We start from the raw sequence: 16,119 nt of genomic DNA on the forward strand, positions 1-16,119 counted from the left end.
TGTATGGGTGGATGACAAACTCATATTCAGAGGCCAGTGTCAGGCAGCTGCTACAAAGGCAAATAAAATAATGGGATGCATTAAAAGAGGCATAGATGCTCATGAGGAGAACATAATTTTACCTCTATACAAGTCACTAGTTCGACCACACTTAGAATACTGTGCACAGTTCTGGTCTCCGGTGTATAAGAAAGACATAGCTGAACTGGAGCGGGTGCAGAGAAGAGCGACCAAGGTTATTAGACTATTGGGGGGGTCTGCAATACCAAGATAGGTTATTACACTTGGGGCTATTTAGTTTGGAAAAACGAAGACTAAGGGGTGATCTTATTTTAATGTATAAATATATGAGGGGACAGTACAAAGACCTTTCTGTTGATCTTTTTAATCATAGACCTGAAACAGGGACAAGGGGGCATCCTCTGCGTTTGGAGGAAAAAAGGTTTAAGCATAATAACAGACGCGGATTCTTTACTGTAAGAGCAGTGAGACTATGGAACTCTCTGCCGTATGATGTTGTAATGAGTGATTCATTACTTAAATTTAAGAGGGGACTGGATACCTTTCTGGAAAAGTATAATGTTACAGGGTATATAGACTAGATTCCTTGATAGGGCGTTGATCCAGGGAACTAGTCTGATTGCCGTATGTGGAGTCGGGAAGGAATTTTTTTCCCCAATGTGGAGCTTACTCTTTGCCACATGGGTTTTTTTTTGCCTTCCTCTGGATCAACATGTTAGGGCATGTTAGGTTAGGCTATGGGTTGAACTAGATGGACTTATAGTCTTCCTTTAACCTTAATAACTATGTAACTATGTAACTATGTATCCCATATCTATCTATCTATCCCATATCTATCTATCTATCTATCTATCTATCTATCTATCTATATATCTATCTCATATCTATCTATCTATCTATCTATCTATCTATCTATCTATCTATCTATCTCATATCTATCTAATATCTATCTATCTATCTATCTATCTATCTCATATCTATCTATCTATCTATAGATCTATCTATCCCATATCTATCGTTCTATCTATCTATAGATCTATCTATCTATCTATCTATCTATCTATCTATCTATCTATCTATCTATATCTATCTCATATCTATCTATCTATCTACCTATCTCATATCTATCTATCTATCTATAGATCTATCTATCCCATATCTATCTATCTATCTATCTATCTATCTATCTATCTATAGATCTATCTATCTATCTATCTATCTATCTATCTATCTATCTATCTATCTATCTATCTATCTATCTATCTATCTATCTATAGATCTATCTATCTATCTATCTATCTATCTATCTATCTATCTATCTATCTATCTATCTATCTATCTATCTCATACTGTATCTATCTATCTATCTATCTATAGATCTATGTATCAATCTATCTATCTCATATCTATCTATCTATGTCTAGTGATCTCCTATTATCTATCTATCTATCTATCTATCTATCTATCTATCTATCTATCTATCTATCCATCATCTATCTATCTATCTATCTATAGATCTATCTATCTATCTATCTATCTATCTATCTATCTATCCTATATCTATCTATCTATCTATCTATCTATCTATCTATCTATCTATCTATCTATCTATAGATCTATCTATCTATCTATCTATCTATCTATCTATCTATCTATCTATCTATCTATCTATCTATCCTATATCTATCTATCTATCTATCTATCTATCTATCTATCTATCTATCTATCTATCTATCTATCTATCTATCTATCCCATATCTATCTATCTGAATCCTATGACTCTTCCAGACCTCATTTATACCCATCATCAGAGCAGACATGAGCCGGCGATGTTATACAGATAGTTTTCAGGTGTGTGACAACGTCTCTTCACATCATGAACTCCTGCAGACCGTCTACTATAATTTTTTACAATGCTTCAGGTCTGTTTTTTTTCTAGAACCCAGTCTGCAGACCACACCTCAGACCTTTGTGCTCGCGGTCATATGACCTTCCCTTTGTCATTCGCTATAATTAAATGAAGGGTCTGTACATGAGATCAATGCAGATTTTCCAACAACAACAAGAAAAAAAAACATAATACAGTTAAATTTAGCCTGAGCACCTCTGGCTATCGATCTCACTGCAGAACGATGCAAATGTGCTTAGAAAATGAACACAGCCAGAAAGGATCCATCCCACAGGGTGAATCAATACCCAGAAAGGATAATGGGAACCCTGTTCAGGCAGCTGTGTCCTGCCCTCTTTACATTAGCACCTGTCAGTAGAAGCAATCAGCGACGGTCAATGACTAGAACATCTTACAGCCCAATTCACACAGCAATCATTAGCTGAAAAAAAATCCAGCAGCCCCACATGCTGCCAAATGGTATCTTTTCTCCTCAAACCGTAGAAAGCCATGCATTTGTGCTTAATAGATGGTGTAACACATGCTAACAGCCTCATTTCCATCCCTCACAGCATTTTCCCCTTGGCTTTAAACCGAACACGTATTCTAAATGTTACACGGAGATGACGTGTTTGGTTTTCTTTATTTTTTCTATTTATGTGAATATTTTTCTGCCCAATGATGACAGAAGTATTCTAGCAGAGATACCTTTATTAGCCAACCAGAAAATAATATGTTTGCAGCTTTCAGAGCACAGCGGCTCCTTCTTCAGGTAAGATTACAAATAGATTAATAAGGAACAAGCACACCTTTTAAAGAATAGTACAGCAGGACATTTGTTAGGGGGTGGGAAGTGTGATGAGTCCATACATAAGCCAAGGTAATCAAATTAGACATTTTCTTACAAATGGAGAGGCAGTGGGAATAAAGATACCTTCACACTGAACAACATTACAACGATAACAATAGCGATCCGTGACGTTGCAGCGTCCTGGATAGCGATATCGTTGTGTTTGACACGCAGCAGCGATCTGGATCCTGCTGTGATGTCGTTGGTCGGAGCTAGAAGTCCAGAACTTTATTTTGTCACTGGATCTCCCGCTGACATCGCTGAATCGGCGTGTGTGACGCCGATCCAGCGATGTGTTCACTGGTAACCAGGGTAAATATCGGGTTACTAAGCGCAGGGCCCTGCTTACTAACCCGATGTTTACCCTGGTTACCATTGTAAATGTGAAAAAAAAAAAAAACACATACTTACATTCCGGTGCCTGTCACGTCCACCGGCGTCCGCTTCCCTGCACTCATCCTGCATCCTGTGTCAGCGCCGGCCGGCCGTAAAGCAGAGCACAGCGGTGATGTCACCTGTTATGACCTGGTGGTCAGGACAATAATGGACCTGGTGGTTAAGAGCACACGGAATGACCTGATAGTTACTGATAATAAGGACGAGCTCTGGGACGTGGGAACTCTGCTGACCGCAATCCCTAATCCTATCCACACACTAGAAATAGCCGTGGATTGCGCCTAACGCTCCCTATGCAACTCGGCACAGCCTAAGGAACTAGCTAGCCCTGAAGATAGAAAAATAAAGCCTACCTTGCCTCAGAGAAATTCCCCAAAGGAATAGGCAGCCCCCCACATATAATGACTGTGAGTAAAGATGAAATACAAACACAGAGATGAAATAGATTTAGCAAAGTGAGGCCCGACTTACTGAACAGACCGAGGATAGGAAAGGTTGCTTTGCTGTAGCACAAAAACCTACAAAAAGACCACGCAGAGGGCGCAAAAAGACCCTCCGCACCGACTCACGGTGCGGAGGTGCTCCCTCTGCGTCCCAGAGCTTCCAGCAAGCAAGACAGCAATAAAAATAGCAAGCTGGACAGAAAAATAGCAAACCAAAGAAAAACAAACAGGAACTTAGCTTCCGCTGGGAGGACAGGTCACAAGAACGATCCAGGAGTGAACAAGACCAATACTGGAACATTGACAGGTGGCATGGAGCAAAGATCTAAGTGGAGTTAAATAGAGCAGCCAGCTAACGAATTAACCTTGTCACCTGTGGAAGGAAACTCAGAAACACCCACCAGAGGAAGTCCATGGACAGAACCAGTCGAAGTACCATTCATGACCACAGGAGGGAGCCCGACAACAGAATTCACAACAGTACCCCCCCTTGAGGAGGGGTCACCGAACCCTCACCAGAGCCCCCAGGCCGACCAGGATGAGCCAAATGAAAGGCACGAACCAGATCGGCAGCATGAACATCAGAGGCAAAAACCCAGGAATTATCTTCCTGACCATAACCCTTCCACTTGACCAGGTACTGGAGTTTCCGTCTCGAAATACGAGAATCCAAAATCTTCTCCACCACATACTCCAACTCCCCCTCAACCAATACCGGGGCAGGAGGATCAACGGATGGAACCACAGGCGCCACGTATCTCCGCAATAACGACCTATGGAACACATTATGGATGACAAAAGAAGCAGGAAGGGCCAAACGAAATGACACAGGATTGATAACCTCAGAAATCTTATACGGACCAATGAAACGAGGATTAAACTTAGGAGAGGAAACCTTCATAGGAACATAACGAGATGACAACCAAACCAAATCCCCAACGCGAAGTCGGGGACCCACACAGCGCCGGCGGTTAGCGAAACATTGAGCCTTCTCCTGGGACAATGTCAAATTGTCCACCACATGAGTCCAAATCTGCTGCAACCTATCCACCACAGTATCTACACCAGGACAGTCCGAAGACTCAACCTGCCTTGAAGAGAAACGAGGATGGAAACCAGAATTGCAGAAAAACAGCGAAACCAAAGTAGCCGAGCTGGCCCGATTATTAAGGGCGAACTCAGCCAACGGCAAAAAGGACACCCAATCATCCTGATCAGCAGAAACAAAGCATCTCAGATATGTTTCCAAAGTCTGATTAGTTAGTTCGGTTTGGCCATTTGTCTGAGGATGGAAAGCCGAGGAAAAAGACAAATCAATGCCCATCCTAGCACAAAAGGATCGCCAAAACCTCGAAACAAACTGGGAACCTCTGTCAGAAACGATGTTCTCCGGGATACCATGTAAACGAACCACATGCTGGAAAAATAATGGCACCAAATCAGAGGAGGAAGGCAATTTAGACAAAGGTACCAAATGGACCATTTTAGAAAAGCGATCACAAACCACCCAAATGACCGACATCTTTTGAGAGACGGGGAGATCCGAAATAAAATCCATAGAAATATGCGTCCAGGGCCTCTTCGGGACCGGCAAGGGCAAAAGCAACCCACTGGCACGAGAACAGCAGGGCTTAGCCCGAGCACAAGTCCCACAGGACTGCACAAAAGAACGCACATCCCGTGACAAAGACGGCCACCAAAAGGATCTAGCCACCAAATCTCTGGTACCAAAGATTCCAGGATGCCCAGCCAACACTGAACAATGAATCTCAGAGATAACTCTACTAGTCCATCTATCAGGGACAAACAGTTTCTCCGCTGGGCAACGGTCAGGTCTATCAGCCTGAAATTTTTGCAGCACCCGCCGCAAATCAGGGGAGATGGCAGACAAAATTACCCCCTCTTTGAGAATACCCGCCGGCTCAGGAACACCCGGAGAGTCAGGCACAAAACTCCTTGACAGGGCATCAGCCTTCACATTCTTAGAGCCCGGAAGGTACGAAACCACAAAATCAAAACGGGAGAAAAATAACGACCATCGAGCCTGTCTCGGATTCAACCGTTTGGCAGACTCAAGATAAGTCAAATTCTTGTGATCTGTCAAGACCAAAAAAAAAAAGGGAAGAAGCCAGCACTGCTTATGGTCAGAACGCAATAACTGAAGTGCAATTGCACATAAATTCTAACTGTATTTCAAATATGAGACATTTAGCAAACAATTGATCAATTCTTTGAGCTACCCCGCCACTTCACGGCAATCTCATAATGGGGCAGTCCTAATCTTCGTATTTTATTTACGTTGTGCCATTATGGCTTCCTGAATGTATAAAAAAAAAAAAAAAAAGGACCACATTAAATGCGAACTGTACCTGGAGCAATTGTTTGCTAAATGTCTCATATTTGAAATACAGTTAGAATTTACAGTGGGGCAAAAAAGTATTTAGTCAGTCAGCAATAGTGCAAGTTCCACCACTTAAAAAGATGAGAGGCATCTGTAATTTACATCATAGGTAGACCTCAACTATGGGAGACAAACTGAGAAAAAAAATTCCAGAAAATCACATTGTCTGTTTTTTTAACAATTTATTTGCATATTATGGCGGAAAATAAGTATTTGGTCAGAAACAAAATTTCATCTCAATACTTTGTAATATATCCTTTGTTGGCAGTGACAGAGGTCAAACGTTTTCTGTAAGTCTTCACAAGGTTGCCACACACTGTTGTTGGTATGTTGGCCCATTCCTCCATGCAGATCTCCTCTAGAGCAGTGATGTTTTTGGCTTTTCGCTTGGCAACACTGACTTTCAACTCCCTCCAAAGGTTTTCTATAGGGTTGAGAACTGGAGACTGGCTAGGCCACTCCAGGACCTTGAAATGCTTCTTACGAAGCCACTCCTTCGTTGCCCTGGCGGTGTGCTTTGGATCATTGTCATGTTGAAAGACCCAGCCACATTTCATCTTCAATGCCCTTGCTGATGGAAGGAGGTTTGCACTCAAAATCTCACGATACATGGCCCCATTCATTCTTTCATGTACCCGGATCAGTCGTTCTGGCCCCTTTGCAGAGAAACAGCCCCAAAGCATGATGTTTCCACCACCATGCTTTACAGTAGGTATGGTGTTTGATGGATGCAACTCAGTATTCTTTTTCCTCCAAACACGACAATTTGTGTTTCTACCAAACAGTTCCAGTTTGGTTTCATCAGACCATAGGACATTCTCCCAAAACTCCTCTGGATCATCCAAATGCTCTCTAGCAAACTTCAGACGGGCCGGGACATGTACTGGCTTAAGCAGTGGGACACGTCTGGCACTGCAGGATCTGAATCCATGGTGGCGTAGTGTGTTACTTATGGTAGGCCTTGTTACATTGGTCCCAGCTCTCTGCAGTTCATTCACTAGGTCCCCCCGCGTGGTTCTGGGATTTTTGCTCACCGTTCTTGTGATCATTCTGACCCCACGGGGTGGGATTTTGCGTGGAGCCTCAGATCGAGGGAGATTATCAGTGGTCTTTTATGTCTTCCATTTTCTAATTATTGCTCCCACTGTTGATTTCTTCACTCCAAGCTGGTTGGCTATTGCAGATTCAGTCTTCCCAGCCTGGTGTAGGGCTACAATTTTGTTTCTGGTGTCCTTTGACAGCTCTTTGGTCTTCACCATAGTGGAGTTTGGAGTCAGACTGTTTGAGGGTGTGCACAGGTGTCTTTTTATACTGATAACAAGTTTAAACAGGTGCCATTACTACAGGTAATGAGTGGAGGAAAGAGGAGACTCTTAAAGAAGAAGTTACAGGTCTGTGAGAGCCAGAAATCTTGATTGTTTGTTTCTGACCAAATACTCATTTTCCACCATAATATGCAAATAAATTGTTAAAAAAACAGACAATGTGATTTTCTGGATTTTTTTTCTCAGTTTGTCTCCCATAGTTGAGGTCTACCTATGATGTAAATTACAGATGCCTCTCATCTTTTTAAGTGGTGGAACTTGCACTATTGCTGACTGACTAAATACTTTTTTGCCCCACTGTATGTGCAATTGCACTTCAGTTATTGCGTTCTGACCATAAGCAGTGCTGGCTTCTTCCCTTTTTTTTTGCTTTGCATTGGTATGTGGCTGACCACCACTGTTGCCGCGCACGCTGGGTTATGTGCGCCATTCTTTCTGTGTTCACTGTGATTGATATGCTGCTGTGCACACACACACAGCAGCCCTGCCCCGCCTCAGGCTCAAGTTAATTGTGCACCTGTGTCTCAGCCTGTCTCACCCTTCATCTTTGGTGCGGGTTTGGCAGTGTGGAAGCCAGATCTGAAATGTCCGCACTGGACCTGATCGGCCTTTACCTGCGCTTGCCTTTCCTGGCACCAAGGGAGTGATTCTGAAAATGCTCCAGGTACAGTTCGCATTTAATGTGGTCCTTTTTTTTTTTTTTTTATACATTCAGGAAGCCATAATGGCACAACGTAAATAAAATACGAAGATTAGGACTGCCCCATTATGAGATTGCCGTGAAGTGGCGGGGTAGCTCAAAGAATTGATCAATTGTTTGCTAAATGTCTCATATTTGAAATACAGTTAGAATTTATGTGCAATTGCACTTCAGTTATTGCGTTCTGACCATAAGCAGTGCTGGCTTCTTCCCTTTTTTTTGATCTGTCAAGACCACCACGCGATGCTTGGCTCCTTCAAGCCAATGACGCCACACCTCGAATGCCCACTTCATGGCCAACAACTCACGATTACCAACATCATAATTACGCTCAGCAGGCGAAAACTTTCTAGAAAAGAAAGCACATGGCTTCATCACCGAGCCATCAGAACTTCTTTGCGACAAAACAGCCCCTGCTCCAATCTCAGAAGCATCAACCTCAACCTGAAACGGGAGCGAAACATCTGGCTGGCACAACACAGGGGCAGAAGAAAAATGATGCTTCAACTCCTGAAAAGCCTCTACAGCTGCAGAAGACCAATTGACCACATCAGCACCCTTCTTGGTCAAATTAGTCAACGGTTTAGCAACACTAGAAAAATTAGCGATGAAGCGCCGATAAAAATTAGCAAAGCCCAGGAACTTTTGCAGGCTCTTCACAGATGTCGGCTGAGTCCAATCGTAAATGGCCTGGACTTTAACAGGGTCCATCTCGATAGTAGAAGGGGAAAAAATGAACCCCAAAAATGAAACCTTCTGAACTCCAAAGAGACACTTTGACCCCTTCACAAACAAGGAATTCACACGAAGGACCTGGAACACCATTCTGACCTGCTTCACATGAGACTCCCAATCATCCGAAAAGACCAAAATATCATCCAAATACACAATCAGGAATTTATCCAGGTACTCTCGGAAGATGTCATGCATAAAGGACTGAAATACTGATGGAGCATTGGAAAGCCCGAATGGCATAACCAGGTACTCAAAATGGCCCTCGGGCATATTAAATGCTGTTTTCCATTCATCGCCTTATTTAATACGCACAAGATTATACGCCCCTCGAAGATCTATCTTGGTGAACCAACTAGCCCCTTTAATACAAGCAAACAAATCAGACAGCAACGGCAAAGGATACTGAAATTTGACTGTAATTTTATTAAGAAGGCGGTAATCAATACAAGGTCTCAAAGAACCATCCTTCTTGGCCACAAAAAAGAACCCTGCTCCTAACGGTGATGACGACGGGTGAATATGGCCTTTCTCCAAGGATTCCTTTATATAACTCCGCATAGCGGCGTGTTCTGGCACAGATAAATTGAACAATCGGCCCTTAGGAAACTTACTACCAGGAATCAAATTAATTGCACAATCGCAATCCCTATGAGGAGGTAGGGCACTGGCTTTGGGCTCATCAAATACATCCCGATAATCCGACAAAAACTCTGGAACTTCAGAAGGAGTGGAAGACGAAATAGACAAAAATGGAACATCACCATGTACCCCCTGGCAACCCCAGCTGGACACAGACATTTATTTCCAGTCCAATACTGGTTTATGAACCTGTAGCCATGGCAACCCCAAAACGACCACATCATGCAGATTATGCAACACCAGAAAGCGGATATCCTCCTGATGTGCAGGAGCCATGCACATGGTCAATTGGGTCCAGTACTGAGGCTTATTCTTGGCCAAAGGCGTAGCATCAGTTCCTCTCAATGGAATAGGATACTGCAAGGGCTCCAAGAAAAAACCACAGCGCCTAGCATACTCCAAGTCCATCAAATTCAGGGCAGCGCCTGAATCCACAAATGCCATAACAGAATAGGATGACAAAGAGCAAATCAGAATAATGGACAATAGAAATTTAGACTGTACCGTACCAATGAAGGCAGACCTAGCGAACCGCTTAGTGCGCTTAGGACAATCGGAGATAGCATGAGTGGAATCACCACAGTAAAAACATAGCCCATTCCGACATCTGTGTTCTTGCCGTTCAGCTCTGGTCAAAGTCCTATCACATTGCATAGGCTCAGGCCCATGCTCAGATAGTACCGCCAAATGGTGCACAGCTTTACGCTCACGCAAGCGTCGATCGATCTGAATGGCCAAAGACATAGACTCATTCAGACCAGTAGGCATGGGAAATCCCACCATGACATCCTTAAGGGCTTCAGAGAGACCCTTTCTGAAGATTGCTGCCAGGGCACATTCATTCCACTGAGTGAGCACAGACCACTTTCTAAACTTCTGACAATATATCTCCGCTTCATCCTGACCCTGACACAGAGCCAGCAAGATTTTCTCTGCCTGATCCACTGAATTAGGTTCGTCATAAAGCAATCCAAGCGCCAGGAAAAACGCATCAACATCACGCAATGCTGGATCTCCTGGCGCAAGGGAAAATGCCCAGTCTTGAGGGTCACCACGTAACAAAGAAATAATGATCCTTACTTGTTGAACAGGGTCACCTGAGGAGCAAGGTTTCAAGGCAAGAAACAATTTACAATTATTTTTGAAATTCAGGAACTTAGATCTATCACCAAAAAACAAATCAGGAATTGGAATCCTAGGCTCTAACATCGGATTCTGAACCACAAAATCTTGAATGTTTTGTACCCTTGTAGTGAGATTATCCATCCAAGAGGACAGACCTTGAATGTCCATGTTTACAACTGTGTCCTGAACCACCCAGAGGTAAAGGGGAAAGGAGAGACAAAACACAGTGCAAAGAAAAAAAAATGGTCTCAGAACTTCTCTTATCCCTCTATTGAGATGCATTAGTACTTTTGGCCACCTGTACTGTTATGACCTGGTGGTCAGGACAATAATGGACCTGGTGGTTAAGAGCACACGGAATGACCTGATAGTTACTGATAATCAGGACGAGCTCTGGGACGTGGGAACTCTGCTGACCGCAATCCCTAATCCTATCACACACACTAGAAATAGCCGTGGAATGCTCCTAACGCTCCCTATGCAACTCGGCACAGCCTAAGGAACTAGCTAGCCCTGAAGATAGAAAAATAAAGCCTACCTTGCCTCAGAGAAATTCCCCAAAGGAATAGGCAGCCCCCCACATATAATGACTGTGAGTAAAGATGAAAATACAAACACAGAGATGAAATAGATTTAGCAAAGTGAGGCCCGACTTACTGAACAGACCGAGGATAGGAAAGGTTGCTTTGCGGTCAGCACAAAAACCTACAAAAAGACCACGCAGAGGGCGCAAAAAGACCCTCCGCACCGACTCACGGTGCGGAGGCGCTCCCTCTGCTTCCCAAAGCTTCCAGCAAGCAAGACAGCAATAAAAATAGCAAGCTGGACAGAAAAATAGCAAACCAAAGAAAAACAAACAAGAACTTAGCTTCTGCTGGGAGGACAGGTCACAAGAACAATCCAGGAGTGAACTAGACCAATACTGGAACATTGACAGGTGGCATGGAGCAAAGATCTAAGTGGAGTTAAATAGAGCAGCCAGCTAACGAATCAACCTCGTCACCTGTGGAAGGAAACTCAGAAACACCCACCAGAGGAAGTCCATGGACAGAACCAGCCGAAGTACCATTCATGACCACAGGAGGGAGCCCGACAACAGAATTCACAACAGTCACCGCTCTGCTTTACGGAAGGGCACTTACACAGGATGCAGGAGGAGTGCAGGGAAGCGGACGCCGGGGATGTGACAGGCACCGGAATGTAAGTATGTGTTTTTTTTTTTACATTTACAATGGTAACCAGGGTAAACATCAGGTTACTAAGCGCGGCCCTGCGCTTAGTAACCCGATGTTTACCCTGGTTACCCGGGGACTTCGGCATCGTTGGTCGCTGGAGAGCTGTCTGTGTGACAGCTCTCCAGCGACCACACAAGGACTTTCCAACGATTACAGCCAGGTCGTATCGCTGGTCGTGATCATTGGAAAGTTGCTGAGTGTGACGGTACCTTAAGATTCTTAGTTATCTGGAGTCCGTCTGGTGGAGGTGTGAATTGTATCCATGTAGTGACTCATAAATCCAGGTGTTAAATTGAGTCCTCGTGTCAACGAATTAAACATCTTCATTAGTTTGTATTCTCAAATTTTGCTTTCCCCGTGGTCCTTAAAATTACCTTTTAGTATTATGACTTTAAATCTGTCATACTGTGTCCAGGTCCAGAGAAATGTTTTCCCACCGGTGTGTCCACTTCATTCCTGATTGTGTGTCTGTGCAGATTCATCCTAATTTGTAGTCTTTGCATAGTTTCCCCAATATAGATACTTCCAGGGCACCTCGTACATTGTATCATGTACACCACGTTGGAGGATGTACAAGAAAAGGAACCCATGACCTTATAGTCCTGATTTGTGTTTGGCACACGGACTATGTTTGTTGGTAATATGTGGCTACACATTTTGCATTTTTTATTGTTACAGGAGAATGTGCCAGTTACTGATGTTGATGAGAGGACACTTCTGACAAGGAGATTCCTTAAGTTAGGGGGCTGTTTGTAGGAGAGAAGTGGTAGTTCTGGGAATATGTCTTTCAATTTGTGATCTCTATGGAATATGGGTTGGAGATCAGCACCAATTTTCCTTAGGATGCTCATGTGGGGGTTGTATGTGACCACAAGTGGTACCCTGTTGTTATCCTCTCTCAGTTTGTAATCCAGGAGGCTGTTTCTTGGGATCCTTGTAGCCCTGTGAATCTGCTCATCTATTACCAGTGGATGGTATCCTTGTTGTAGGAATGTATTCCTCAGTGATCACAGCTGTAGTTCCATGTCTTTGCTGTCTGACCAGATCCGAATATACCTGAGAGCTTGACTGTAGATGATGGATTGTTTTTGTGTGTCTTGGATGAAAGCTGTTCCATCTAAGATAAGCCGAACGTCCGGTGCGCTTGTGGTAAATGGATGTCTGTATGGCATTGTCCTTGATGTATATGGTCATGTTCAGAAAATGTATTTGGGTCTTTGAAATGTTGAGGGAGAGCTTGATGGTTGGGTGGAACTTGTTGAAGTTATCGTGGAAGGTGAGTAGATCATCTTTTGAGCCTGTCCATATTATTAGCAGATCATCAATGTAGCGGAAGTATGCAAAAGGTTTAACAGAACAAGATGACAAAAATTCTTCCTCTAGTTTCGCCATAAATAAATTAGCATATTGTGGGGGCATTTTGCTTCCAATGGCGCTGCCCATACACTGTTGGTATAAATTGTTCCCAAAAGAAAAATAGTTGTGATGGAGCACAAACCTGATAAATTGCAGTGTTGGTTCTGGGCTAGATTGTTCTTTTGAAGGAAGTATTTACATGCTGCAATTCCATCCTCATGAGGAATGTTGGAATAGAGAGACTCTACATCCATGGTGGCTAGTAGAGTGTTCTCTGGAAGTGGGCCCAGCGCTGACAATTTGCAAAGAATATCCGTGGTGTCCTGGATATAGCTGGGTGTGCGCCTCACCAAGGGTCTCAGAATGTTCTCCACCCAACCTGAGATATTCTCAGTTAAAGCCCCAATACCAGAGATGATAGGCCTCCCATGATTACCTTTTTTATGTATTTTAGGCAACATGTAGAAGGTACCAGTTTGGGGATTGTCTGGTATTAGTTCCAGCAGTGAGGATGAAGTGGAATCAAATCTATTGATGATATGTGTTAGTTCCTCTGTGTATTTTTTGGTCGGATCTCCCTGAAGTGGAGAGTGGTATTTTATATCCAAGAGTTGTCTGTTTGCTTCCTGGATGTAATCTGTCATGTTCATGATGACTACAGCTCCTCCTTTGTCAGCTGGTTTGATGATGATATTGGGTTCCTTTTCTTATACATCCTCCAACGTGGTGTACATGATACAATGTTCGAGGTGCCCTGGAAGTATCTATATTGGGGAAACTATGCAAAGACTACAAGCTAGGATGAATCTGCACAGAGACACAATCAGGAATGAAGTGGACACACCGGTGGGAAAACATTTCTCTGGACCTGGACACAGTATGACAGATTTAAAAGTCTTAATACTAAAAGGTAATTTTAAGGACCACAGGGAAAGAAAAATTTGGGAATACAAACTAATGAAGATGTTTAATTTGTTGACACTAGGACTCAATGTAACACCTGTATTTATGAGTCACTACATCACTATCGAAGCTACTGCCTCACCAACACCGAAGCTCCTGCAACCCTCAACCTACTGTCTCGTCCCCCATAATCCTGTAGAATGTAAGCCCGCAAGGGCAGGGTCCTCACCCCTCTGTATCAGTCCGTCATTATTAGTTTGTTTACTGTATGTGATATTTGTAACTTGTATGTAACCCCTTCTCATGTACAGCACCATGGAATCAATGGTGCTATATAAATAAATAATAATAATACATGGATACAATTCACACCTCCACCAGATGGAGTCCAGATAACTAAGAATATTATTCCCACTGCTTCTCCATTTGTAAGAAAATGCCTAATTTGATTACCTTGGCTTATCTATGGAGTCATCACACTTCCCACCCCCTAACAAATGTCCTGCTATACTATTCTTTAAATGTTGTGCTTGTTTCTTATTAATCTATTTGTAACCTTGCCTGAAGAAGGAGCCTCTGTGCTCTGAAAGCTTGCAAACATATTATTTTCTGGTTAGCCAATAAAGGTATCTCTCCTAGAATACTTCTGTCATCATTGGGCAGAAAAGTATTCACATAGATTTTTCTGGCTAAAGGTACCATCACACATAACGATATCGTTAACGAAATAGTTATGTGTGACAGCGACCAACGATCAGGCCCCTGCTGGGAGATCGTTGGTTGCTGGGGAAAGTCCAGGACTTTATTTCGTCGCTGGATCTCCCGCAGACATCGCTGAATCGGAGTGTGTGATGCCGATTCAGCGATGTCTTCACTGGTAACCAGGGTAAACATCAGGTTACTAAGTGCAGGGCCGCGCTTAGTAACCCGATGTTTACCCTGGTTACCATTGTAAATGTAAAAAAAACAAACAGTACATACTTAAATTCCGGTGTCTGTCCCCTCGCCGTCAGCTTCCCGCACTGACTGTGAGCGCCGGCCGGCCGTAAAGCACAATAGTGTCGTCACCGTTCTGCTTTATGGGCAGCCGGCGCTCACAGTCAGTGCAGGAAACAGAGTGCCGGGGGACAGACACCGGAATGTAAGTATGTAGTGTTTGTTTTTTTTTACATTTACAATGGTAACCAGGGTAAACATCGGGTTACTAAGCGCAGCCCTGCCCTTAGTAGCCCGATGTTTACCCTGGTTACCCAGGGACTTCGCATAGTTGGTCGCTGGAGAGCTGTCTGTGTGACAGCTCTCCAGCGACCACACAGCGACGCTGCAGCGATCGGCATCGTTGTCTAAATGTGACGGTACCTTAACACGGTACCACAATATCATTTGTTATTGTATATCATTTTTTTTCTATTTAGAATGTTGTATATTTTAGTTTGTTTTCATATTTTTTTTCAAGGCTTTTTTTCCCACTGGCTGTCAGCTGATTCTGACAGCTGACACTCGGTACTAAGTGCCAGGAGGGGTCTGCACTTTTACCCCCGAAATGCTAAGATCGAACATAAAAAACATAAAAACCGATATGAATCTAGTATCACTGTAATCGCACTGACCCAAAGAATAAAGTCACCTAATCACTTATACCGCACGAGGAAAGGCATAAAAAATAAATAAAACCAATTTTTCACATGCTGTTGATTTTTTTCATTCTGCCTCCCAAAGATCGCAGTAAGGTTCGGCGCACATTTATCTTGCTCTTTGTGCTGAGTGCTAACACCAGGGTTTCCATCTAAATCTCTGAAATACTTGAATCATCCGGAACCCCCATCAGATGATTCCCTATAATGAGGCTGATGGAGGCGCTGTGGACACCCTCTGACCTGTAATCCGGTGGTGTCCGTCTTTTTAGGACTGCAGAAAAGTGCCGTCAGCCTCAGTTTTGTGCACCTCTGAAAAGAAGGAAACCACTGAACAGAGGCCAGACAGAGTCTAGAGTAACTCTGCTGCCTCCTTATAGTTTCATCTGAATATTGTCACTCGGAGACTCATCCACATGTTGCGGATTTGACGCTGCAGATTTTCAGCAGTTTTCCATGCGGTTTACA

The sequence above is a fragment of the Ranitomeya imitator genome, chromosome 5 (assembly GCF_032444005.1).
Source record: "Ranitomeya imitator isolate aRanImi1 chromosome 5, aRanImi1.pri, whole genome shotgun sequence".
Classification (NCBI taxonomy): domain Eukaryota; kingdom Metazoa; phylum Chordata; class Amphibia; order Anura; family Dendrobatidae; genus Ranitomeya; species Ranitomeya imitator.